General features: G+C 39.5%; 1 long non-coding RNA gene across 1 annotated transcript in view; it reads right to left on the minus strand.

Annotated features, from left to right (window-relative positions):
- The window catches only part of LOC141729325 (uncharacterized), a 129,299-nt gene that overhangs the window by 70,343 nt on the left and 31,169 nt on the right, over positions 1-27,787 (minus strand). The gene's annotated exons all lie outside the window — the stretch shown is intronic.

The following is a 27,787-nucleotide window of genomic DNA, read 5'->3' on the forward strand; positions in this document are numbered from 1 at the left end:
TAGGGTATAATGACATTAAAAGGCCAAACTCCATATTACATTACAGCAGTGAAAATTTGTTAGAACTCTGTAACAGAAAAGTGAATTGGGCTATTGCTCTTACATAAGCACACACAGGACTTGACCTTTTATTTTGGTTACAGAAATACAATGAGCTAAACATTCCTGAAAATTACAATATTTATATAAATATTTTAACCTGTCTATATAGAGAGACTTTTAGCAATTGAAAAAAATGAACAGACAGTTTCTCAAATAACATTTTTGCACATTCCCTCAGGAAGCTTCTTTCCTTGAAGGAGCAGCAGGTCAAATATAGCCAAAGGTGTAGACATTGTACAAACAAGGCTTCTCCAAAAGCCAAAATATATTTTTGACTCTTATATAGATTCTTTAAGTTTTGTGCAGTTCTGTGCTGGATATTTGTAAGCAAATAAGAATTACCTATTTATTAAGCTTATGTTCAGCATCTTAGTCATAGCTGAAAATCACAAATAATAAGCAGAAACATAATGCAAGGATGGAGATCTGGCCCAAGCTTTAGAATGGGTATTTATTTATATTCTGTGTTTAGATACTGAGCAAAATTAGGCAAAGAACTTCATGTCTACTCTGTACTTTATCCATCAAAACATCCATCAAAAAGGTGGGAGCAAAAAACCTTTTCCTTAGGTGATTGTTAGAAAATATAAATTGTAGGAACTCCACTTCTGGAAAATGCACAAACATACTGAGATACAAGGGCAGACAAACTAAGGTTCTTAATGGTGGAAGAACTAAGCTGTGAACTTGTGACCTTTTAGGTATTCCCAGGAAGTGCTGTAGGGATAGAAAAGCTATTAATGTGTCCTACACTCTGAGCAGCCATTCTGCACCTTGTCATTGCTCAGGTAACATAGTCCATGAACACATCAGGTGCAGTTCTTCCCTGACCCTCAGTTCCACAGCCTCACACAGTGGAGGAAAACACAACTGCAGCCCTAGGAGACCCCTCTTTTCACCATTTTCCCAAAAGTAAATATTACTGCAGCTGAGCCCTGCTTGGAGTTTGATGCATACTGCAGCTCTTTTCATCTCTGCTCCTGACTGCACTGTCTGGAAATGTCCATTTGTGCACTTATATATGTTATCATAATGTGCAAAAACTTGGAATTGAAAAGAAAGTAAATAGTGTATCTTTATGCTATGTTACATTTTCTAGAAGTGCAATTGAGGTATCAATCATTCCATTCTGGCTGCATTGATCGGTAATTTTCATTTTGTAATTTCAAATAAAGCTTCCCTCCACAGCAGCAACGGCAGCACTTTCCAACATATAACTTCGGTTCATTTTACCTTCATGAGTTAAAGATCCTCTCTACTCATCTTTCTTGCACATCCTCTAAGTGGTAATTCCACTTTTCCAGTAAGATTGCTGGAACATGCCAAGTAAACAGTCACCTTTTCCTAGAGTCACAACATCTAACTAACAAGAAAATTTAGTCCAAAAAACAGCTTGTGCTGAATCCCTACACTCTCATTGCAGCTCCATCATTTAGAGTGTGGATTTTTACATATAGATAAAGTGAACCTTAGACAGTACTAATGATGAGAGTGATTGTTCAATTTACATTGATTTTCCAGAAAAAGGACTTGTGAAAAAAATAAAGAATAAGATGCAAACACACAAAGGAAAGAAAGAAAACACTGTAGGAAAAAAAAAAAGAAAATACTGTAAGTGGATGAAGCCAGAAGTCAGACATGATCAAATCCTTATTTACCACATAGCCCCAAGCTATGTAACTTCTCTCTGTCCCTCAGTTTGCTCATCAGTAAAATGGGCATCATAATCATTTAATTCAACAGGCTATTGCAATGACATACAAATTCATTGCTCTTTCATAAGCTGTGAGCTCTCCTAATGAAGGGTTCCTTCGAGATACAAAGAATTCATAGTGGGAAATTATTAAGTAGTTCATTTTCATTTAAGTAACATTTCATTTAAGTGACATTTCATTTAAGTAACTCATTTTCATTAGTTCTGACCAACAGTTTTTTGTGATAGCAGGTTTGGTTTAGACACAAAAGCAGAAAATTCTTAGAAAAATTACTAGAAAACTGACTGAAGGAGAAAGGGAGTGAGAGTGCCATTGTCAGGATCAGTATTCTATTTTTATTAATTATTCCTATTGTATTTAAATACATTGTACCAAAATTCTTCAGGCACGTCAGAAATATTCAAAACAAAGAGGCGTCAGAGAAGCTTTGCAAATGACAGTAAAGCTGAATTAAGAAACCAGGACAATATTACCTAAAAGCTCTATGAATCCTGCATAAGAGACCATGTTAATAATTAAATATAATACTTATGCAAAATTTTATGTATACTACAAGAGCACTTTGGCATGAAACTACGATTCAGGCCACACAAGGCTGTAAAGAAAACATTGCAGGAGAGCCATATTTGGGGTGGACAAAGTGGAGAAAGGGGTGAGGTGCAGAGGGAGTTGTTGTGACTCAGGAACCATCACACCTTAGCAGAAGCCAGGCAGCTTGGGCATCCAACCCATCTGGTTAGAAGGTCATGCACACACATTCACACCCTCTTTAACAATGTGCTCTGACAATGGTTGCATGCCCTCATATTCTTTTTCAATACATATTCACCAAAAAATTGTTCAGTTCCAAAAACACCTAGCAAAAGTAAAAAGTTATGGGCTATATATTTATGGGAAAAAAAAGGACAGTCCAGCACATGTTTTGTAAGACCTGAATTAACACGGGGACCATTGTGTTTTCACAGATCAAATCCACATAAACACAGGATAAGTCTGTCCTTTGAGGCCAGAGTCCAGCAGCTGATGGCAAGGCAGACCACAGTGTCTGGAAGAGTCACAGCCAGGATCTTACAGCAGAGTTTTCTCACAGAGGCAGCAGAGGGCAGGAAAGGAGCCCCAGTCCCAGCTCTGCCACCACCTTTCTGATGGTTCTGCTCACTGCACTTCATGGCAGTCACTGCTCCTTCCCCAGCCCTTGTGCTTGTGCAATCTATTCAGGTTACACACTCCACAGGGTCTGCTGGGACTTCCCAGCACCAATCTGGTACCACCACTACCAACATTTCCTACCACTGCACGAGATGAGAGGCAACACCATCCAGAGACAGAGCCCCAAACACCTACATGCCTGAGAGATTGCATGAACCAGATGGAGCCTCCCCTTTTTTTGTGCAAAATTTCCTTCCTTTTTGGCCATAGCTAGCTGCGTCCAAATGACAAAATCTACTGCTTCCCTCAGCTGAAACAACAACAAATGTTTATCTACTTAACACACAAAGAAACAGGAAACACTGAGAAGCTGAGTAGTTTTGCAGGCTACAGCACAATTTTATTGAAAGAACTTTACAAAACCAGCTCCTCTGCAACCAATACTTAATGACAAGACTACACACATTTATCATTTTTTTTAATCTAAGCTTTGGCATATACGAAATATTGAAATAAACTGAGCTAAGAAACAAATAAAATATGCGGAGAGCCACAAATGGGCCTTCTTTTGTTTGTTTTCTTGATTTTTTTTCCCTACTTCCCACCTCTGCAGTGTCTGCCTGCAATGATTAAGTTGACAAATGAAGTTCTGACTACTAATTAAATTGAAAATAGCAGATATACTGTGACAGTGATCTCTCTCTCCCTCATACATCACCAGTAACAGTACTGTGCCTGGTTTTCCCTGCTCAGCTATCCCTGAGCCCAGTGGCACAGCAGGTGACACACATTGAGCTGGGAAGGAAGGAAAAGAGGGAGGGAGGGAGGGAGGGAGGAAGGAAGGAAGGAAGGAAGTGGCGGAAGGAAGGAAGGAAGTGGCGGAAGGAAGTGGCGGAAGGAAGTGGCGGAAGGAAGTGGCGGAAGGAAGGAAGGAAGTGGCGGAAGGAAGTGGCGGAAGGAAGTGGCGGAAGGAAGTGGCGGAAGGAAGTGGCGGAAGGAAGGAAGGAAGGAAGGAAGGAAGGAAGGAAGGAAGGAAGGAAGGAAGGAAGGAAGGAAGGAAGGAAGGAAGGAAGGAAGGAAGGAAGGAAGGAAGGAGGGAAGGAAGGAAGGAAGGAAGGAAGGAAGGAAGGAAGGAAGGAAGGAAGTGGCGGAAGGAAGTGGCGGAAGGAAGTGGCGGAAGGAAGTGGCGGAAGGAAGGAAGGAAGTGGCGGAAGGAAGGAAGTGGCGGAAGGAAGGAAGGAAGGAAGTGGCGGAAGGAAGGAAGGAAGTGGCGGAAGGAAGGAAGGAAGTGGCGGAAGGAAGGAAGTGGCGGAAGGAAGGAAGTGGCGGAAGGAAGGAAGTGGCGGAAGGAAGGAAGGAAGGAAGGAAGGAAGGAAGGAAGGAAGGAAGGAAGGAAGGAAGGAAGGAAGGAAGGAAGTGGCGGAAGGAAGGAAGGAAGTGGCGGAAGGAAGGAAGGAAGTGGCGGAAGGAAGGAAGGAAGTGGCGGAAGGAAGGAAGGAAGGAAGGAAGGAAGGAAGGAAGGAAGGAAGGAAGGAAGGAAGGAAGGAAGGAAGGAAGGAAGGAAGGAAGGAAGGAAGGAAGGAAGGAAGGAAGGAAGGAAGTGGCGGAAGGAAGGAAGGAAGTGGCGGAAGGAAGGAAGTGGCGGAAGGAAGGAAGTGGCGGAAGGAAGGAAGGAAGGAAGGAAGGAAGGAAGGAAGGAAGGAAGGAAGGAAGGAAGGAAGGAAGGAAGGAAGGAAGGAAGGAAGGAAGGAAGGAAGGAAGGAAGGAAGGAAGGAAGTGGCGGAAGGAAGTGGCGGAAGGAAGGAAGGAAGGAAGGAAGGAAGGAAGGAAGTGGCGGAAGGAAGGAAGGAAGGAAGTGGCGGAAGGAAGGAAGGAAGTGGCGGAAGGAAGGAAGGAAGTGGCGGAAGGAAGGAAGGAAGGAAGGAAGTGGCGGAAGGAAGGAAGTGGCGGAAGGAAGGAAGGAAGGAAGGAAGGAAGGAAGGAAGGAAGGAAGGAAGGAAGGAAGGAAGTGGCGGAAGGAAGGAAGGAAGGAAGGAAGGAAGGAAGGAAGGAAGGAAGGAAGGAAGGAAGGAAGGAAGGAAGGAAGGAAGGAAGGAAGGAAGGAAGGAAGGAAGGAAGGAAGGAAGGAAGGAAGGAAGGAAGGAAGGAAGGAAGGAAGGAAGGAAGGAAGGAAGGAAGGAAGGAAGGAAGGAAGGAAGGCACTGAGTGTCTCCTCCTGTATATGAAGAGAGGGCAGGAGTTTAAACTGTAACTACCAAAGCCTGGACTCATCACTGTGCTGGGGCAAGCCCTGAGACATCTCTCCTTTGGTTTGTCCTTTTGTTAGCCTGGCACTGGCTGGTTTGTCCTCCAGGACACAGCTCATGGCTCTGGTGGCTGGGGATCAGTGTGATGCTCTGTGCATCCCTATGCATGCATTTCTCATGTCAGCCTCACAAACCTGCTCCTGACACCCCACAGATTCCAGCAGTTCTATTTTGGGCAAAAGGCATCAGTACAAGGGGAAGTAATGGCAGGAAATCCCTGTCATCCATTGGGATAGCAGTGAAGGGATCACTTGCCCTCCAAGAGCACAAAGGAAGGAAAGATAGATCTGGGCTGCAGTCATCCCTGCTCCCACCACCTAACCTTAATGGCCTTTTCTAACAATTGTAACCATTCCTCAGACTATCTGCTGTCCTAATGATTCTTCTCATTCTGTGATGTTTTATTTCTACTCCCTTGGTGCAGTCCTTTTCATCTCTATAACAGCAAAAATTTGAAAGCCACCCTGAATGCTTTGATTTTTTAAAAAATGCTTGATGTAGATGAGCTGTGAAAATTCTAATCAAAATCATCTCTGAAGTTTATGATTTAATAGCCAAAGAAAAATTTGGTCAATTGTTCTCATTGCACCACCTGCTTTTCTGAGATGGTCTGTGGGTTTTCTTTCAATATGATTGCAGGAGATGGCTCTCACAGACAAAAAAAGCAAGTATTTGAAGTAAAAATGTCAACATGTTGATTTACCTATATAGAATATAGAAATGTATAAAAATAAAAAGATATTTTATGAATGGTAATACAATTTGTGTTTCCATTTGAGTTAGCTGAGGTTTTCATTTTTTCATTTTGGGTTATTTCATTTCGTTAGTTCATTTCATTTCGTTATTTAAGTATTCTCTTACAGAATTGTGTTTCTGGTTTCTTTTTCATTCTCAATGAACCACCCATACATTTCTTTCCTCATGAGAGAAAATACTTCAACAATGTTTTCTAGGATTTTTGAGAGGAAGAAAAATGTGACTAGCCAAGCTCATTTTGATTGTATTACATTGACAACACCAAGAACAGTGACAGAATAAGAATCTCTTACCAAAAAATTCAACTATCTCTTGTTGCTGTTAATTTTGTCTTGCAAAATTTCCTCTTCCTTTTGGAAAATGTAAGGAGTAACCAGCTTGTTTTTGCAAAATACAATTTACGTTTATTTCCAGAAGGTCTCATCTAACTGTAGCTTTAAGTGAAGCTTTGGAAGTATTTAGGCATTCTAAACAAATGAAGGTGCAGAATGACATAAAATCACTATGACTGGAACCTCTTTGGGTCAACAATTATTTTTTCACACAGTGTTCAACCAGAGCTCCACACAACAGCAGCTGTGGTGGGCAACCAAAGCCAAATCCTAATGGCTGACTTAATCCAAACCTCTTTTAGGAAAATACCAAATGAAAGCCTATTGTTCACCCTTCTTTCAGTCTCACAAGAATGATGGACTCCTTTCACTCTAGGGAAACTTTTGCTGTTATACAGGATGGGAAGCTGATGAGACATCTGGACCCATCCATGAAAAGTTAGAGAAGAGTCCATGCTATAAAATTCCCCCAATTTTCCTCACACCCCTTTCTAATCAATTTGGTTTGCCTCACTCCTATGCATAGAAATATACTTTGCCCTTTAGTCATGCAATTTCAAGGTTATACTCAAACACATACTGGAAGATAAAAGCTTTAAATAATGTACATTCTCTCATTGTCCTTTTCATCGAGATCACAGGTGCATGACCTCGTCCCCCAGCACAAAAAGCTGTTGTCATGGAAACAGCTCAGGATGCCAACTTGACAACAACTGACATTCAAACCAGGAGGGACACCTTGTCTCCTGCCCTCCCCCACCAAAACACCGTGTTACAGCAGGGGCCAAATCTGCAGTGTTTCTTCCTTGGCAAGGCTGGGATGTGCTCTGCTGTGAGGAGGAGGTGCACTCTGCTCCAGCCCCACATGGCACCACTGCACCCCAAAAACTGCCTTGGTTAAACAGCATCTGACACTGCAGCTAAGAAGGGTATCCTTCGCTATTTGTCCTTGCTGAGATGTGATAAGGGGAAGGGGAGACCTTTTTTAATGGCCAGAGCAAAGAATCTCTCACAGTGACACTAAATCTGTTCCTTTCAGAGTGCCAACAGATCACTGTCTTCCTAGAGGAAAATCACTTCAGCACTCTGCATTTCCGTTTCCTGCATGTAAAATGGGGATAACTGTACCTATGGCAAGCCTCAGATAAAGAGCTTTCAGCAATCAGTATTATAATCCTTTTTTTTTTCTTATTTTATTTCCAGCTGTATCGATACTATGGTAATTATTCACCATTTATCTCTTCTAATTGAGTAATAAATAGTCCAGGAAGCAGGAGATAGACTTCTGGGCAAACATGTTGAGAAAGTGGTTGCACATTCCAGAGAGAAATAAACTCAAGGGAAAGGTATCTTATGTATATTTTGTCCCCCAGAAGATTTAATTGGAATGAACTATATAGTTAAAACGCACCCATGCTCTTTGTCTCGTCCATACCTAAGCATTGCAAAATGTGTGAAATGTGGTATCCAACTTTAAAGGAAAAAATAAACACTTTTGTGTATACATATATATCTACTCACAAATATACATATATAAATAAATAAATATGTATCATTGTGGCTGGGGGAAGGGAAACAAAACACATACAACAGCATTTACTTTCCTGGAGGCTTGTGCATAATCTCGTGCCTGAATGCTGTCTTGTGATCTCTACATAACCTTTGAAACACAAGTGCATATTTCACCCTTGCAGACTAGCACAACCATTTTTTTGTCATTCCAATTTCATTTCCAGTGCGGTGTGGACTGCGGGCTCAGCAGTCACTGGAGTCTGAAGTGACTCTTGGGACCTCCTCACTGTTCTATATGCAAATGGTCCTGCACCTGGGCAGCCGAGCGGGCTTGCCGACAGTTTAGTTATGCAAATCTGATTGATCGAGAGCATATTGCAGAAGAACACACGCAGGCCTGAGACACTGGCAGCTATATTTCACTGGCTAAATTCCCGAAGAAAGAAAAAAAAATTAAATGCCAAGCATTTTGATGCATATTCCTATCAACCCCTGAAGTGCTCTAGCGTTTATTTCGGTATGTTTTCAACACTTTCCTTAAATGTTGTTAATGCAATTTCTTGTGCTGTTGCTGAATTCAAAGAAGGGCTTGTTTTCTGTGGTTTTGGGGTTTTTTTGTTTTGTTTTTTTTTTTTTTTAAAAACAACCCTCAAAAAGACCCAACAACAAAGGAACAAAGAAAGACCCAAAACAACAACAAAAAATAGTTGCTAGGATGTCGCAACACAATAGGTCTGTCAGTTTATTTGAAATAATTCTTCAGGAAAATGGAGTAAATGTAGTGTTAAAATATAATTAGGTCTTACAGTACAGAGGAGTGCAAAGAAACTGATGTACTAGCACAAGTTTCCCAGACTTTATTCTTTCTGCAACAAAAGGTAAAACAAACAGAGGGAATGTAGATTACATACTGTCACCCAATGTCAAAAGCACTTCTTTATTTACTAAACACATTGTATAGTAATGCAGGGAAGGAAAAGAAAAAAAAGATAGAAAATAAAAGAATCATCTGGGATCAGCTTAAAATAATAAATTCATTTTTTATTTAACAGAAGAAGAAGAAAATAAAAGAAAAGATGACAACCCACCTATGTGTGAGCATGTGGAAACCTCTAATAGAGAACACGCTTCAGGCATCAAGTTAATCTCAGTTTATTGCATACAACTGATTTATCTTCATTTATAAATGAGTGGTGAGCCCTGGTTCTAATATTTGCATTTCTTGTAGTTGTGTTTATGTACTTTAATGCCTTGGGGAGCCATTCATGGTGTTGAAATAATATGATTTTTATTTTCTTTTCCCAGTTTTTCCAACAGCAGATACAGACTATTTCAATGTTTGAACACTGTTAAAGCCACTGGGAAGAGACATTAAATGAGACTTTTCAGTCACTCATTTTATCTTTTCCAGGTCACATTGCTATAGAGGTTTTCAACGAGAGGTCTAATCAGACTAAATTCAGAATATACATTTTTATTGATTTGATGTTAGGGTTTTTGCTTGCTTGTTTGCTTTCTTCTTTGAAAGTCTCTTCTTTGGGTAAGTTTAGGGGTTGGTGGTTCCACAGCTATAGACTTACAGTTGCACAGATCCCAAAGCAGAGAAGAGAAACTGTCCCCAATGGTATGCCTAAAATGACCAATGTAGCAGAGTCAGGTCTCAGTTGGAGCCACAAAGCTTTCCATAAAACAAATTGTTAAAACAGGCCACTAGACAAACACCTATTAGTCTGGTCCTACAGAATATGAATCCACAGAAACTCTCCCAATAAAATATATTTCCATTGTGAATTAGTGCATAAAGTTCTATACCTCAGAATACTTTTACATAAACATGCAATTAAAACATGTATTATCAGATTTAACTGGAAAAGAATAAGTATTTGATTTTTAATCTCAGGGTTAAATCTGCCTTAATCACAGGAGGACTGTGCACAGATCAAAATTCCCTGGTAACAGAAGATTGTCCAAAAGCACTCTTAGAAATCCCCCTGAGAAATATAGTTAAAATTTCCAGAGAGAAGCCCAAGTTATCTAAAGGACTTGAAAAGCCAAGCAACCCTGCTGGAGCAATGTAAGAGCACATCTTATTGAATAGAAAACATTTCTCTGCACGTTAAGTTGTATTGCCTTTGGCAGAAACTCTTCAGCTGCAAATTTGTCCAAGGAATGACATACAGTACACATCAGAGGAGTAATGAAGGAAAGAGGCTTAGATGGGCACTTTGCAGCTGACGGGGAGCTGTTATTGAGCCTTGTCTGCTGCATTCAGCAAAAGGGGGAAGAAAAACCCAACTGAAATAGAGGGACCACCTTTGTGCGTCCCCAACTCTTACTACCATCCCTTTAAAATAAATAATTAAATAAATAGTTTTTAAAAAATAGCCATCTGACAAGCAAAGCCTAGCCAGAGGGTCAAAAATGAAGATCCTGGGAAAGGTCAAGTTTAATCTCTACCCACGATGCCCTAGTGCATCCCTCACAACAGCTGACTAACAAAAGGGGCTCAGCACTGTGACTGACAGAATTCTTAATTGTATCCACTCATTCATGACAATTTGATTAAAATATTACGCCAAAGTCTCACCCCCTGTTTGCTTCGATCCTCCAAATCTAATTTTGAATTTTCAGAAAGGAGATTACCTCCACAAGCATGACTGGGATGCTATTAACTTCTACTTAATCTTTATTACTGATGTGAATTTAACATATGTATGGCTTCGTCTCGCTCCTGTTGTTTTCTCTCTAAAGTAACGTCTAGGCAATATACAAGTGGCGGACATTAATTTTCACTTTGATATTCTGTCATACCAAAGCTCATACTTTCATATGAAAATTTAAAGATGTACTGTCTTAATACCATGGTACAATTAGAGTGCATTTTAAAAAAAACCACCAAACACAGACTTGCTTCCTCTAGTCCCCACCAAAGAAAAGAACAAAGCCCTGCTGAACAGACTTCAAAGTATTATAACTTTTCACTGTTATCTCCAGCTATATCCCCTTCATTATAGGAGCTGTTCAAAGGATTGACAAGAGCTGGTAAATTCTACTTAATGCCAATGATGCAGTTGTGAAGAAGTCAAGGAAGCAGTCAGAATTTCTCACCAATTTGGATTATTCCCAAATTTATGAAACTAGTAATTGAATATGGCCCTTGTTACCTATGTCCCCATTTCAAAACATATTTGAATAAAAGAAATTATTTAATCTTCAAGAAGTTTACTCTACTCCCACATTCCTTTTCTCCCCACAAGTAACACAACAAATTGAGGCAACCAGCTGCAATTATGTTTATAGGAATATTCACAAACCTATTGAACATGAAATATTTCTAATAAACAGCCCGGTCTGGAAAAGAATTCCACTGAAAATGTTATTTTATTTCCTTCCCTTTCCCCCAGAGGATTAGAAAAATATATTTTGATATCTTCTTTTGCAAAATATTTTTTGCGATTTCTCTCCATGTCTATTTACTGTTATTGTAAAAAGAGAAACAATAAATTAATCTTCCTAAATTAAGATGCTGTGACTTCCTAACTTGCCTGTCCAACTGCTGCTTCCATCAGCAGGGGAGTACTTGGACTTGATACAAACTTGAGGGAGGATATCACCTCCAGTCATTTAACATGTATACCACTTACAAGGAGTTGTGGAACTACCGTAAGTGTCTCAAATTCCATTCTACCTGGACAATGAGTGACAGGCTGATATCTAGGAGTAGTGTCTGGAAGAGGCTTCTCAGAATCCTTTTCCACATTTCATACATTTTGCTCAAATAAGTATTTGGAGTACTGGAAAATAATTCTGTATTTCTGTATTAAAACCTTTTTCAGCATTTCCCCAGGACTGAATGTATACTCATACTCAAGGTATTTAAGACACTTCTTCCACCCGAGTGTATGGGATTGCATGCATATTTTCTCTATCTTGTTCTTTCTGTTCCTAACACTGTCATGAGACTCCAGAACCTCTATGTCAGGGAACAGCAGCACAGTGGAGAGCTTCCATGTCTTGCAACACCTTTCAAGTTTTCCAAAGTATTCCCACTACAGCTGAAGAAACACAAAAATTTTCTGAACTTGCATCATGACTGTGACAATACTAATGAACACTGAAAATATGAAACTCACTGGTCTCTCCCAGAGAAATCCCTACTTCAACAGATTTCACCACAGCTTTTAGAGGACTGATACATAAAGGACCACGTCACAGTAAAAAAAAGAAATGTGCCAATCTCATCCTCAAAAAGGACTCTTCTCCCCAGTTCCAAATCTTAAAATCTCCTTGGTCTGGCAGTACAACCTATCAACACCTGAGGGCTTCTCAATGACATCAGGAGTACAGATGAAACAGACTGAGCATGTCATGGGTTTGCTACCCAGCAAATCTTGTGACCCAGGAAAGGGTGGATGAAAATGTGACAGTGAGCTCTGCTTCTCCCTTGCAAAAGAGTAGAACTCTTCTACCTTCAAAGACCAGAAAGTCAGTTAGAAGTGCAGGAAATGAAAATGTACACATTTCCTTCTCTGAGAGCACAATGTTTTCTGGGAGCTTTCTGGATAATACAGACCAGAAGCTGAGCAACACAGCTGTACTACAAAGGCAGACCTTACAGGACAGGTTTAATAGATAGTAGCTTTGCTTTGTTTAAGGTCATATTACCTGCTTACACAGAGATATCACTAGAGGTTCCTCTTTCTTTTGCCAGATTTTTAACAACTGTAGAATAATCTATTTTCCTAGTTGTCTGTCCCCCAGTTTTCAGCAAATCACTGCTGGGAAGATATGCACTGTCTATGCAGGCAGAGCAACATAGAGATCTCCCCCATATCCCATAAGCATAGGGTCACTCAGCACACTTAATGACACTAAAAAATACTTGCTTTGACTCCCTCTCTCCAAGAAAAATGCACCCCCAGCCACCCATCCTAACTTCCTACACAAGTTTTCTGCTGCATAAAAGTCAGCAAAGGAGTTCCTCTGTTGCCACGGGAGCAAAGTATATCTAGACCCAAACTTAGCTCCTAGGTTTGAGCAAGCGTGGTTGCACAAGGGCAGGGTGATAAAATCACCAGGCACTGTCTCAAGAATTCAGGTAGAAGGGAGAAAAAATACCTACTGTCTCTGAGGAAAGGGATCCCTCACCACACATGGCCCTCATGAGGCCGGAGATTCTGCCTCAGTACTCCCAAGTGAATAATCCCTCCAATAACAAAATTAGGTACCAAATTAGGTATCTCATATTGTTTCATCCTAATTTTGACACAAGCAGTGGTTCTGTCTTTAAGTTAAATCTGTCCGAAACACAAAATTTACAGAGTGTGGAGGGAGAAACAGCCACTTACAGCATGTCAAACCTCATTTCTCTGACTGTGGTAAATCTCCATGGAAGGTTGCCACTTTGTGGTTATCTGCCCATAGTCCTGGATATTAAACTGGAAGCTACTTCCAGCAACTCCAGTCTGCTGAATGCCAAATGGAATGTCCACATCACCTGAGATATGCCTCTGGAGAACTGTAGCCAAAGGGTCACAAGATCTGGTTCTTCCCCCACCCATCTCTAAAATCACAAGGGTATTTTTTCCTTGCTGTAGTCTTTGCAGTTTTCTTCCTCAACTTCTAAGGTCATGGAATATTACAGGACTTGTGGAATTGCAGCAACAAAAACACAGATAAATACTTGGTCATGCTGAGCCTCGCTGCAGCCAGCAACCACATTAATACAGTGCTTGCTCCAACATGCCTGAGCTCCCCACAAGGTTTCTCCACTGGACAACTGATGGTGAGAGAGAAAATAGTCAAAAGGCTAATGGGAGCAGAAATAAAGAAATATATAACAGCAGATTGAAGAACCTAAGGCTTAAATAAAGAGGTAGAGCATCCTCCTATATGGTCCAAAGACAGAGAGTGGAAGCTAAATATACCATGATTCTAAATTTATAGATGATTATTTCTAAATAGGTATGGCAGTTGTTTGAAAATTCGTTTTTATCACTGTATACGCAGAAAAACTTCACTGATTTTCTGAACTGGAGGGGAACATTGCCTCTTTCCATACCTGGAGTTTACATACCCTACAGGAAGAATTTCAGGTGTTAACTCTTTTATGGGGTTTACTTGAAACATGGAAATAAAAACCAAACAAACCACCTCTTCCTCCCCACACATATCTCTAGATGTCCATTCTCAGTGCAGAGGCAGGACCTTTGTTAGGAGTTTTTGTCTCTTTGAAGGATAACACTAAGCAACTATTGTTTTTCTAAATATAACTCAGAGTTTTCAGTTTACTGCTCTGGTATCCAAAGAACTGAAATCAAACTCGGGAGGAAAGAGAATAGGACACCCCACAAACACTCCAAGCTCCAGAGCAAACTTGACAGCTCCTTAGGAATTCAACCATCATTTGAATAAAACCAGCCTGTTTGAATAAAACCAGCCTTTTCACTGCATGGCAATTGGTTTTCTGTCATTTCCAGTAGGATTTTTTTCTTTTTTTTTTTTTTTTTTGCCAGTTCACAACTGCCTTCTATTGTCAGTGTTTTGAATAGCCAGCAACGATTTAAGTGGTGGGCTCCTATCAGCATTGTTCTCCTGTTCAGAGGCACAGAGAAGAAGAATACATCTATGTTTTCCATACAGTGTAGAAAAATGTAATTCTCTGTTTAGTGTCATATCAACAGCTCGTGTCCCAGTTCACCGCCATGGGCAATGAATGACAGACTGTGCTGTCCATCCTGACAATGTGACCAAGATATCTGTGGTCGAGACTGCCATATCAGTTTTCCCCTTTCCTAAAAATGTTGCCAGAGAAATTTATTTTTTGTTCCTTTATTTGTTTCTTTATCTAAATACAAAGTAGAGATAAAAATGAAATTGAGTTCATTAAACAAGCTGCAAATAATGTCTTGATAGCACAGGAAATGTTTCATTCCCCGCAATTTAACATTGCAGCATGTGATCTCAATGGAGCACGGATTTCTTTATAATACTAATAAAAATAGCTTTAGTCCCATTCTTTCAACAAAGGCTTCCCCCCACCCCAGCAATTCGGTGGAATATATCTTATTTTCTAGTATAAAAAAGGAGCCTTTTTTTCTTTATAGGTAGCAGGCACATCACAGTTAACAATATGTAGCTGAAGGGTGATTAACTCCAGGTACCATAGGTCTGGAACTGGCAATAAAGAGGTAGCTTGGAGCTGTGCAGTGGAAACAGCACTTATTCAAGAGAAGAGGAGAAATGAAACAAAAGTTTGACAATGTTAGAAAAGAAATGTAAGAAATAGGTTGAGGCAGCTATGGCACAGCAATGATTTACATGCTGTTAATGTACAGTGGCTGTATGTTGTGCTCAGGATAATATTTAAATAAAAGCAGCATTAGCCTTGGCAGCCTGTGTATTAACACACTGAATTTGTGTTGCTTCCAAGGTAAAGAGCATCTTCTTATTGTAACATATACAGGAATTACAGTGTCAAGAGCATCTTTGGCAGTATATTCTACCTTAAGAAAAGCTTACTGGATTTCTTTCAATTTATTTTCATTTTTCCATCATTTCTTGAGTGTTTTCATTTGTTTGTAAGTTGTTGAGTGTGATGATATTTTTCTTTCTACTGCTTCAGACTTAGAAACATTTCCAGTGGAGGAAAAAAGTAAATTTACACGGGCGACAAAGGAAAGTAGAGGTTTTAGCTTAATAGATGGTTGGGGCTGATGGAGTAGGGAAGCTGATGGAGTAAGGGCACCCAGGCTGCAGACCTGTGGCCCAAGAGTTTTCCTATCATGCCATGGTTACCTTTATATGAGCAGCAGTCTGGTGCTGTGGAGAGCAGAGACAACGGTGATGTCTCTGAACAGGCCTTTGACACTCTGCCAGCATCAGTGTCATCTCTGTCTTGATCCTCCTTTGCTTTTTACATGGCTCCCCCAAAACTATCTGAGCTGCCAGGTAATGTTGGTCATAGGGGGATCTTAGCAGCTGGCTGTTTTGTGACAAATGACACAGAATCAGCAACAGTACATGACCTTTATGGATTCTGGCTGTCTCTTAGAAGAATGTGAAATATTCACAATGAAATACAAAACCTACTTGAAATTCAAGTTGCTCCTCAGACAATTACTATGGAACCAAAAGACCTAACTGCCCCGTATTGGTAAGATATTTATATTTCTACTGCCCCCATAAAGTTCTCTGCCTTGTGCATCATTATAGAAAATAACAAGAAGTCAGAGCTTTTTTAAGTACAAGGCCAGTCCTAGATGGCTGTCTGAAGTACAGATGAATGACAGTGAAAATAGCAATCCCAATGGTAGCAATATGATCTGGAGGCATAGCCTTGGAGCAGAGATGTGAAACCTTCAGACTCAGCCAAAATAAACCACTGCTACTGTGGGGAGGGGATGTTGGGAAAAGGCACATAAAATTCAGGCATTAGTTCAGAAAAGCAACTGCAGCATTTGCTACAAACTTCTGAACAAAGCCCACTGAATCAGCAATATAAGTAAATCACAACATCTTCTGCCTCCCAGAGCAAAAAAAGCTAATCATGTTAAGTCCCTCTGAACATCTGTCATCCTCCACAGTATGGAAAAGGTGAGTTTTAGATCAACAGACTCCAACTCTGTCAGATGAACTATAAGGAACTCAGTGACATACTTCAAGGGCCTCTTTTTCTTTCTTGTGACATGCCCCCTTCCAATTTAATTGAGAGTAGGTTTCCCTGCCCAAATTCCTTAGGCTATTATTTAGCATCACATGCAGAGAATATAATTCTGGGTATTAAAAGATCGTTGTAGGGAAATTAACAATCCCACAAGGTTTAGGACCTCTCCATGTGCTCTTGGTGGTCAGAATGTAAAAAGTTGGCAGCTTAAAAGATTGGAAAAAAGAATCCTGTGTTAATGCCAGAGCTGAAAGATATGAGTTTAGCAAGGAGAAGGATAATAGATGGCTTCAGTCAAATTATAGGTATATATAAAGGAAAACGACTTCTTCTGATTGTAAAAGTAGCCTAAATCAGTAGACAAAAAATGGTATCAGATGCCAGGCAGAATATGTATCTCCACTCATAAATGCAGAATAAGACACAGATTTTGAAAGCAATTAAATATTGCAGCATCCTGCTTTATGACAAGCATCATGGTAAGCCTCAAAACAAGGATAACCAGACAGTTTTGCTGAAGGATATCTTTGACTCAGGAATCATCCAATAAAGCTTTGCAACTCATACTATGTTTAACCAGTAGGATCCTAGACTAAGTTGTCACAACAGTCCTTCCTAGACTTAAAATTCTTTAAGAATTTAGAATTATCACAGTAACCATCCTCCTCTCTCCACCTGATGGTTATTCTGTGAGAGAATGACATAACACATTTCTGAGAGTTACCAAAATCTAGTGCCCAATCACAAAAATCTGTGTAAAGGTAAAGCAAAATCTGGGCTGATAAAGTAACCTCTAGAGAGAAACACAAGTTTAAAAAAGTATTTTCAGGTGAACACAAGAACACAAATTAGTGAACAAGCACAAAGTGCATGCTGATCATAATATGGTATGATTTAAAATATTCCTTCAGGTAAGGTTTTAATAACACTTAAAAAGCCCTGACAGCTCCCTGTCAAGGTATCTCCATGTTATTAATTTGTAAAGCAACTGTCTTGCTCACAAAAGAATCCAAACTGGAAAACACATGGTGGACAAAGCCAAGGACAGCAGCAGAAATCAGTGCTGAGCCTTGGTCTGGTGACGTGTTGAGATGCGCCTCCTAAGAACCTGCATTAGCTTTGACAAGTCACCTCTTCATGCAGTTCGTTTTCATCACTCTGAAAGATGAACAAATAAATACCAGGCAAATAGAAGCTCTACAAGGAGGAGGCAACACTGACAAGAGCATCACTAGGACAAATTTCCCAAGTCACTCCCAGAGCTGAACACTAGAGCTGCAGTAAGTGAGAGACAAGATGACGATCTGTAAAAACCTTCTGTCGCTATGTCAAGTGAATGCAATGGGACCATTTCATGCCTGCACTCCAGCCAGTGTTTGGGCTTTTCTCCACCCTTCTCTGAGGCAAATTCTGTGTTCTTCTGCAACTTCCTGTTCTCCTCATCCATACATCATTCACGTCCTTTCATCTGATCTTAACCTGATACTAATCTATTATTTCTTTTCCAGGAACTTCATCGTAGTCATGGATTGATTTTATTTTTTGTACTCAGCAATTCAGTTCTCCATTCTTCTGTTGTTTCACACACTCCCCATCTTGTCACTATACATCCCAGCCTTCTGGTTTTCTTTCTTGCACTTCAGCCCTGTATTGTAGATACAATTCATTTTGCTTTCAGCACCTTCTCTTAAGATCATTATGATGTTTGCTACATATTTTTTTTACTTTTCCAGCTTGGTGTGCTCAAAAATCTTAGATTATGCAGCCTTGTGTTTTCCCTGGCAAACTGGCCAAGCTTCTTAAGATTACACTAAATTTGTCCCAGCCAGTCAGAACAAAAACCTGACTTTACTGCATCTAAGTTCCTGGTTCACCTGTATATAATGAATTTCATTACAGAATTTCATTGCAGCCTATGAATCTGGTTATTTTCTAAAATTTCTCTCACATCTGTTTTGATGGGGTCGCATAATGTTTGGGACCCTTCAATGTGTTTAGACCGAAAGTTTTTCTTGGAAGTCTATCTATCTCCTTCACAGATACTTACCATTTACATCTGGCCCTGGTCACAAAATTCTTTATGAAAAACTCCCTAAAACTAAACAAATATCCATGAACTTCAAGCACTTCCCAGTTTTGAAATGCATCACAGATTGCAGGAGCATACTGACAGACCTCAAGACAGTTTGCATTAGACCACTCAGCCCTCCAGGCTGCTATGTCCAGATTACATGGGACATGTTTAAACTCCATAAGTTGCATGGCCTGAGTTGGAAGACAACAATCCCCTAACCTACTACAAAAAACCAAATAATCATGTCAGGATTCAAAGTGAATGGAACATGTAATGTTTCCCTCATGTTCCTGTCAATTTTTTGTCTTTTGTCTGAAAATTCAAGCAAGTTTCAAGCCCCATTGACTGCTCCTTGTGCTCCACATAACTTCCTCATGTGATCCAAGGAGGATCACAAGCAACAGAAGTCCAAGCCTTTTCCAAGTCCTGTATTAAATGATTAGACAACTTCTGTGTGCCTTGCTGCCTGCAGGGCAATATCCCTCGCTGCAGCACTGCATCTCAAGCTCCGGGATGCTTCCTCACACACCTTTACTCTCTCCTTCCCAGTTCCCAGGATGGCACAGAGCAAGATGCTGGGTACTGCTGAGAGCTAAGGGGTTGGAGGGGGAAAAGGGCTACACATTATACTGCCAAAGGCCAGCAGCTGTAGTGAGAGAGAAAAGACAGCTGAGGTCATAAAAGCTTAGCCAAAATTTCTGCACATAGAATTGGTAACCTATTTACTTTTAAAGGTTAACAACAACAACAACAACAAAAAAGACTCTAAAGAGGTAAAACTGAGAAGATGGATATATGTCTTCAATAACAAGTGGACTGGTATGACCCTGGCAACATCAAGCTCCCTACAGTAGCTCTTTCTCTGTCATCTTGGATATCACTTATTTTAATAACACATTTACTGATGAGAGTAAAACTAATGTAGCATGCAGAGAAGGATGGAATGGAAGGCATCTTATTTGTCAATACATCGTCACTGTCAGCCTGCTTTGGTAATAAGGTGAGATATGAAAAGCAGTCTGATTTTCAAAAACACCATGCACCAGCATGTCTCTTCGTTTTCATCAGGAAGTGAGGGAGATCAGAAGTGTTGAAAAAAGTTGTCATTTATTGCTTTTTTTCCTCCCATAACTTATATACTTGTTGTCAAGGACTTTATCCATTTGAGATTAATTTTAGAGTTTATTAAAATAAAATATTTATGTATTAAGTATCCTATTCTCATTATTCTGCCATTATATTGATATTTTTAGGTACTCTATAGTACAGCTCATGCTAATAAGGTGACTATTATTTTTCAGCAGGCACAAACTCTCCAGTTGGAAAAAAGAGTTTGAAAATACAGCCTTTGAGAACATGTAGGACAATATTTTGCTTCATGTCTTGGGGGTAAAGAGATTTGACTCATGATTTTTGAAAATCTGAGGTCAGGAACAATTTGCAGATTGTTTTACTAAACCACAAAGTAATAATAATAATCAAAATCTTAGACAAAAGTTATTCTGTTGTTGCTACTGAGGAGAGATTTACCTCTATTTCCCAGGGATTACCAATATAATAGTCTTTAATAACCTGCAATTGTCAGAAGCATGTTTTATTCCTGCACTTTAACAATAGCCCAAAAGTGCCAAAAGCATTTGCATTTATCTTCAGCCAGTGAAGTAGATGGCAAGACCAGAAGGAACTTTATCTAACAATAGCTCTGATGCCTTACAATTGTCTTAAATATTTCAACAAAGAGATACCTCAGCATATTTTCCTGGCTACCAATGATTTGCCAAAGGTCAATAACTTTAGCTTTAAAACCCGACTGATTTCTAAAGCTTTTCTTGCAGTTGAGAGATTAATCCAGACTCTTATAAACATATTTATGAAATAAGAGCAAGGGACTTTAGCCTAGCAGTTTGGAATGTAACACCATTTTGTATCTATATTATTTTTGGGATTAGAAACCATTAATTTCTAAAATTGTGCTGTGGAGCATAAGTGGCAACAGCTGCAGCTATCTGTTTGCTGTCTTTCCACATGGGCTATTTTCTGTGCAAGATATGCATGAAGAACACAAATAAATGGGGTGCTACCTCTTTAGACAGGGCCTGGCAAATTTAAAGTAAAAACTAAAAAGCATGAACCATGTTTGCCTTAAAATTATGAACTTAGGTGTTAATAAAAATGGCATCTTAAGGCAAGTCCTTACACACTTCCTGTTTCTGTAATCAATTCTTCTTCATGCACAAACTAATACAATGCCTCTTCTTATTATGTCACTACTGTACATGAAACATTTCATGCATAAAATATTAATCCCAGACACAGGTCTCTGAGACAATGATTGCACTGGCTAAAGGAAGAGAGATGTTTCTGAATATAGCTCCAGTAATGCTTTCCAGCCCCAAAACAAAAGTGCAACTGTATTTATGCCCATGGCTTTTCAATAGCACATAAAAGCAAATCTTTGGACAGTTTAATGATGTGGACAAGACAACTGAGGGAGTCAGAATGAGACACACCATGTGTCCCATTCAAATTTGATCTATAAAAACCCAAAATAAACCAAAACTCAGTTACCTGGGTAGTCTTTGTACTTTACTTTTCACAAAACTTATCTTTTTAAAGAATTCATTCCAAAGTGAATCCGGGAAAAGTAAAAGTTTTGATTCTTGCCCCCTAAGAGGGGGTGTGAGATTGGGGTGGGGAAAGAGAGGGGGAAAAAAAAGGAAAAAATAACCTCAATAAAGGCAGCCTTAAAGTCTTCAAAAGATTTTTATTGTTAACAATTGTCACTCCTTATTTCACACGGTCAGAATACTGCACTGTCAGTAAACTATTCATTGAAATATAAATATCTAACACACAGCAATTTAATTAGGAGAATCAGGCATGTCTCTGCTTTTATTCCTTTTTGATAGTACTATGGACTGTGTGAACTGTGCCCATGCCAAGTCCTTGCTGCCCCTTGCACCCATATCCAGACCTTGGCTGGATCACACTTTTCCCCTGTGGTTCACATTTCCTTGGCAATTGAATCCACAGTGCAGGGGGCAGAAAAGGTAAAATTATTTCTTGCCACAACACCAAATCAGAACATGGCTGAGGTTTTACAGTATTAGAACAATTTCAACTCTGTCCTAACCTCAGATCTACTGTTTAAGAAAGGGACCCATGAAAGACTTCTGCCTTCCACAGAAAGACCATCCTCCAGAGTTAATTACTAAGGGTTTCATCCAAACCATTACTAAATATTTTGCCTACTGGAACCTCATTTTCTTTTCTTGCCAGAGAATTTTGCAGTCTAAGAGGCCTACATAGAAAACTATGTCAAGAAATCTTTTCAAAGTAGTCCATCTGTGTCCAGGGGTGTAGTTCACCTGAATGAAGAGTTATAAGCACAATAGAGTTCAACAATAAAATATGTTTTTCAGTAGATGCAACTCTGTTAGACTGCAATCATTCCAGATAATCCCTCTGTGGTGGGTTGACCCTGGCTGGATGCCAGGTGCCCCCCAAAGCTGGTCTCTCACTGCCCTCCTCAGCTGGACAGAGGTTTCCTTGGTCAAGACTGGGACAGGGACCCTGATCCAGCACAGGTTTCCTACAGGGTCACAGCCTCCTTTGGGCACCCACCTGCTCCATTGTGGGCTCCTCCAAGGGCTGCTGGTGTATCTCTGCTCCCCTGTGGTCCTCCAGGGGCTACAGGGGCAAAGCTGCCTCACCATCAGGGCATCACCATGTCCAGGAGGAGCATGTCCATGCTCCTCCTCCCTCTTTTTCTGCACTGACCTGAGTGTCTGCAAAGCTGCTTCTCTCACACATTCTCACTCCTCTCTCCAGCTGAAGTTGCAGCTGTGCCAAAACTTCTTCCTCTTCTTAAGTATGTTATCTGAGAGGTACCACCAACATCAACGGATGGGTTCAGCCAGCATCAGGTCCAGCTGGCACTGGCTGCCCTGGGCATAGGGGAAGCAGCTCACAGCTTCCCACAGATGCCAGCAGACCCCTCACTACCAGAAGCTGGCCACACACACCCAATATACTCCCCCTGGAATATGCCAGCTAGTTATTCTCTTGTCTCATTGCCCACAGTCTCCAGATCCTTCTAGATATTTATTTTCCTCTTTTGTCTTTATGAGTGATTCTCTCCATCTTCTGCTTTCCATTTCTATTATCCTCCACTTACTGACCTCTGAGGTCACTCACTGCAGTTCCAGAATGGTTTTTGGTGTAGTAGTTGTGGTTTCACCTCTGGACTGTGAAGTAGTGCTTGGTACACACAGGCCACAGAAAACCACATATTAAATAGAAATTAAAGGCTGCTCTACAATATGAATAACCTTACATTGAGAAGAGGGGTGTGCTGCTGGAACAAAAAAGCCCCACTTGTGCTCAGTATTGGGTGGGAACAATGTCCAATTGTCCAATTGCTTCTCTTGCAAAACAAATTAGAACTTCACTGAGGGTATCAACTAATTATCTCACAGAAAAAAAAGGTATTTCATTTGATATCAGTAAGCATAAAGGAATATTTAGCTCCATCATTTCTGTATGAAATGACACTATAAGTCCTGTAGTATCAAGAGGCTAAATGCTTAAATAGTCATGGTCACACACAGTAAACTTGCTACCTTTTGCCATTTGGAATAATGCATGGAAAATTGCCAAAGCCGTACCACAGGATTAATTACAAACTCATCACAAAATTCTAAAACCACAATACTTAGGCAGCTAAGTAAGAGCAGCTCTCTAATAGATTTAATCAACTGTAGGGTAAACCCTGAAAGTAGTAGATATAAAAAAAGGGTAATGTGAAAAAAGATCAATGAATTTGAGTAGGCTATGATTCTAGTCAGCAGGCTTTTGTCTTGGTGAAAAAAAAGCACTGATTTATTATATGCATTCCCCAACAATATTCTAAAAAATGTATTTAAGTATAATTTAAAACTATTTAAAAGTGACAGAATTCATGCTTCCTTTATATTAAAGACTGAAAGAAAAAAATTTCTTAGCCTACTACAGGTGATCTTCCTTGCCAGAAGGACTCCTACCAGGAAATGCAAGGGCAGCTTATCTGAAGATTTTCTAACTGTTAGATGCTATAAATGTCACTCCTTACTGATGGCACCAGGCTGCCATTTAGTTCTCAGTACAGAGAATAGGGAGTGCCCTTTCCTAAATTTGTTTAAGTGTCTAAGACTATTACCTTGGGCTCTTGGTCTCTCTCACACATAGTACATTATTTTATAGCGCAAACAAGTGCACCAGCACAGCCAAACCCTCTTACAACCAATTAAAAATAAATAGGACCTGACCATACTCACTGTCAGTTAGCAATTAGCTGGTTGTTTTGATAATCACATTACAGAAGGGGCATCCACAGAAATTCAATCACTCCAAACATTAGTCGTATACCAAAGGCTAAGGACACATAGACAAAGCAGTTCTGGAGCACAGGAAGGTTAATTTTCTCTCCCTCTCAACACCTACTCCCCGCCATCAAAAAGAGAGATAGAACCAGGCCATTTCTCCCTCTAACATGCTAAAGCTTTCAAATAGCTCCCAGGCATTTTAGAAGCAGTTGTAGAGTGTTTGCTTGCCACTTTCAATTAAACATGGTACAGCAGTCTGATGTCACTGGGATCTACTAATAGGAAGAGTTTATTTAAGAGTGTTAAAACTCCAAACAAAGAAGTGTCCACAGAGGTCTGCATTTTCTGGATAAACACTGAGGCATTTTATAGAGACAAGAACAGAGAGAACAACACAAAGCACTACTACTCTGTCTATAAACTCTCCCAACATTTGGTAAATGCAGATCATTTACTGCATGTCATCAAAATAATTGACTTGTGGGATTCAATAAAATTGCAGATAGCTTTGTATATCTCCTTGGAAGCAGTAGGTATCTTGAGAAGGAAAATTATTAGAAGTATTTTAGCCTCTAGTAGATTCTATCACCATTACATTGAACCAAGTTTGTTTCTCCATATGCTTTGATTAAATGGAAGCTTTACTGGTTGGCCACCCTCCCATTTTAACATTGTGTTTTCAATTATTTTAATACACCTGAAGGAACTAAAAGCAGACAAAAATCCAAGTTGTTCCTGGGCCTATCTAAACAGGCAGAGTGAGCAGCTTCAAGGTGGCAATAGAGATCAGAGAAAAAGTGGGTGAGAGGAAAAGAAACACGACTTGATTGGGAAAATGGTACGGAAGGAAGGAGATGATAAAAGTAGAATGGAAGGGCTTGATAACTAGAAAGAAATTGTCAGGGGAAAGGGTTCATAAAAGTCTTTGTTTTTTAAACCAAGGGTACAATTAACTCTGTCTCTGAGAGCTGAACTCCAATTCCTTTTAAGCACTTTGAAAGTACATTAAGGTTCTCACTAGAGTCAAGTATGAATACTTAAAAGAGTTGTTACTTAACTAGGTATTTATCATGTGTAACCATGAAGTTTGGTCCCAGCATCACATACCTTGATTTATTGGATGCTACTGCTTTGACTTGCAAGTAGTTTCAGGATGAACTTAACAGCAACATTATGAAGACCAAGCAGCAAACACATCTGGAAGAGCTCCAAACTTTCTTGATGAGCCCCAGACAGAAGTTCTAGTCAGTTCCCTTCCTGCCCAAATAGTGCCTTCAATAATCTAAAGAACTGAAGGCCAAAAATTGTTCTGAATTTTGCAAATGCACTACGAGTAGAAAATATAAAGTGATAACAACATGAAGACTAGTAATCTCATTTTTATATTAAAAAAATGAAACATCTCAGTTTTATTCAAAAGACATAAGATTATCAAAACAAAGTCACATCTCCCCATTCTATTTAATGTTTTTATATAACTCAAAGACTGAAGAAAGGACAGATCAATCTCACTTTTATTGATTGTGCCTCCTTCTAATCAGGTTCCCTGCCTCTTTTTCACACATGAATATACAGTGATGTCTGAGTAACAAATAATACAGAGCAATACTGCATCTTTAAAATTAAGATTCCTCCAGACTTTTTTAATGTCATGGATGTTTTTCTATTGCTGCCAGGCTTCATACATCATTGATTTACAAAACCTCTGGTTTGATATTAGATTGACTTGACAGTGTCTCACATAATGAGTAAAATAAAAAAAGCAGCAAAAGATTATACTCTTGGCATGCAGACCCTTGCTTGACTGGAGGCTGGAAAGAGAGAGGTGCTTCCCTTCCATGTAACTGTGGCCTCTTGGGGTGTTCCAGACACAGGTTTACTCAGAAAAGCCAGTAAAGGACACTACTCACTGTGTGTAGTTACTGCCACTTCTGCTTCACAGAGGTAAAAATCCAGCCTTCTGCATTGATTTCTGGTGGCAGAGGATTTGCACAGAGGCAACTAAAGCTTGCAAAATTTTAGACTTGACAAGGCCCACAAAATAACTCAGCTTGGGTCTCAGATGAAATTGGGCAGGTCTCTAGTGCTCCTTAAACAAGGCATTTAATTTAAGAAATGTGCCTATTTGATAAAAGGCTTTGAGAGACAATAGGAAGCCAAAATCCAAGAACATATTTACAGGGTGTATAATCTGAATTTTTTATGTAAAGAGTTTTGGGGCTCAGCCCACAGCCTTTCTCCGATACAACTCTCTCAAGTCCCAGAAAATTGCTTCCTATTTCACAGATATTCAACTGCTTCTCATTTTCATTTATTAATACTTCCAAATACCAAATTTTAAACTATAAATTATTCTAATATTGGCCCAAATATATATTTGTCTAAACACTATGAAATTCCAATAATAGATATGTTATGTGAACCTAGGCAAAGAGAATTCTATATCTGAGAGCACTAAACAGTCTCAGTGCAAAAAGAATGAAAGGAAAAAGGAAGAATTAGGAAGTGGATACACACACAACATCTTTCCCAAAGTTATTCATGGACAATAGCAAGTAACATATGTGTGATTCAACTCAGCAAGAAATTGCTTACTCCACTGCGTAAAATACAGCTGCCCTAGGAATGCAGCCCAAACCTGTTCTGCCTGCATGGAAAGGACAACCTCCCTAAGGTCCTGGCTGCTTCTGCACACAACCAGAACAACCTCAAAAAGACAAGTGGAGAAGACACACATTTTATACCTGACCATAGATAGGAATAGCAGAAGTTCTGACTGCAACTCATGTTTCCTGACATTGCCCACATTTGGTCTGCATTTTTGTATACCCAAAACGTTCTTTGAAAATTATTTTGTTTTTTCCCAAATGGGTAGGTGTTTTTTCATTGTAGAAACAGAAAAGCAAGGTTTAACTCCCTACCTTTTTTGTGGGCTGATTTGCCTTCATGACTTTGTAGTCAATCCATGCACCAACTCTGATTTAGGCAAGAAGATGAAACAGGGCTAGAACCACCTTTTTTTCACCCTTCCACAAAAACCCTACAGCAAGTATGCACAACCCAAAGCAGTTGTACTACAGAAACTGAAACTCAGCTGTGAACCCAATATATGGAGCTGACTGAGGCACCCCACATCCAAACTGGAATTCTAGTAAGATTCTCAGCAGAAGCAGTTTAATGATGAAATAATCGAAAATATAAAAATCAAGGACTCTATCTTCTGCAAAGACAACATTTTTGAAAGTTTTATTTCCCCAATGCTTTTATGTTTTGTTATTCTTATGCATATATATCTTTTGTGGGAACAAAACTCAATTTTTCATCATATTTGGCTTTCTAGGTACCTCAGCATGCTGAATTGCTGAATGGCATTCAAAAAATTTAAGTTTACAAGCAGAATAATTTTTGTGAAATTGTCTGTTTTCCATCAGCTGCATCAGAATGTTTGCACCAACTTTTACTTTGAGTTTTATTACTTCTTTCTGGATAACTCTCAAGTTTCCTTTTCTCCAAAGATTAACATATCTCTTGTGAAATTATAGTATCCCAAAGGAGGTGATTTAATTACCTGCAATTCTACCTTTTTTTTTTTTTTTTGAGATTTTATTAACAAGCTTTTCTTTTTCATTCACAGCTCCTCCAAACTAAAATGAAAGTAGTTAAGTAAGTAGTCATGATGTTTTGGTTCCAGAACTGATTTGTTGGAGGCTATAGTGGTTCTGTTCTGTTGCCTTTCTTTTAGTATTAATTCTAAATAATCTACGGTGAAAAACTCTCACAATTTATCACACTTTCTGCCTGTGGCATTTCCTT

This window comes from Zonotrichia albicollis, chromosome 6 (genome assembly GCF_047830755.1).
Source record: "Zonotrichia albicollis isolate bZonAlb1 chromosome 6, bZonAlb1.hap1, whole genome shotgun sequence".
Taxonomy (NCBI): domain Eukaryota; kingdom Metazoa; phylum Chordata; class Aves; order Passeriformes; family Passerellidae; genus Zonotrichia; species Zonotrichia albicollis.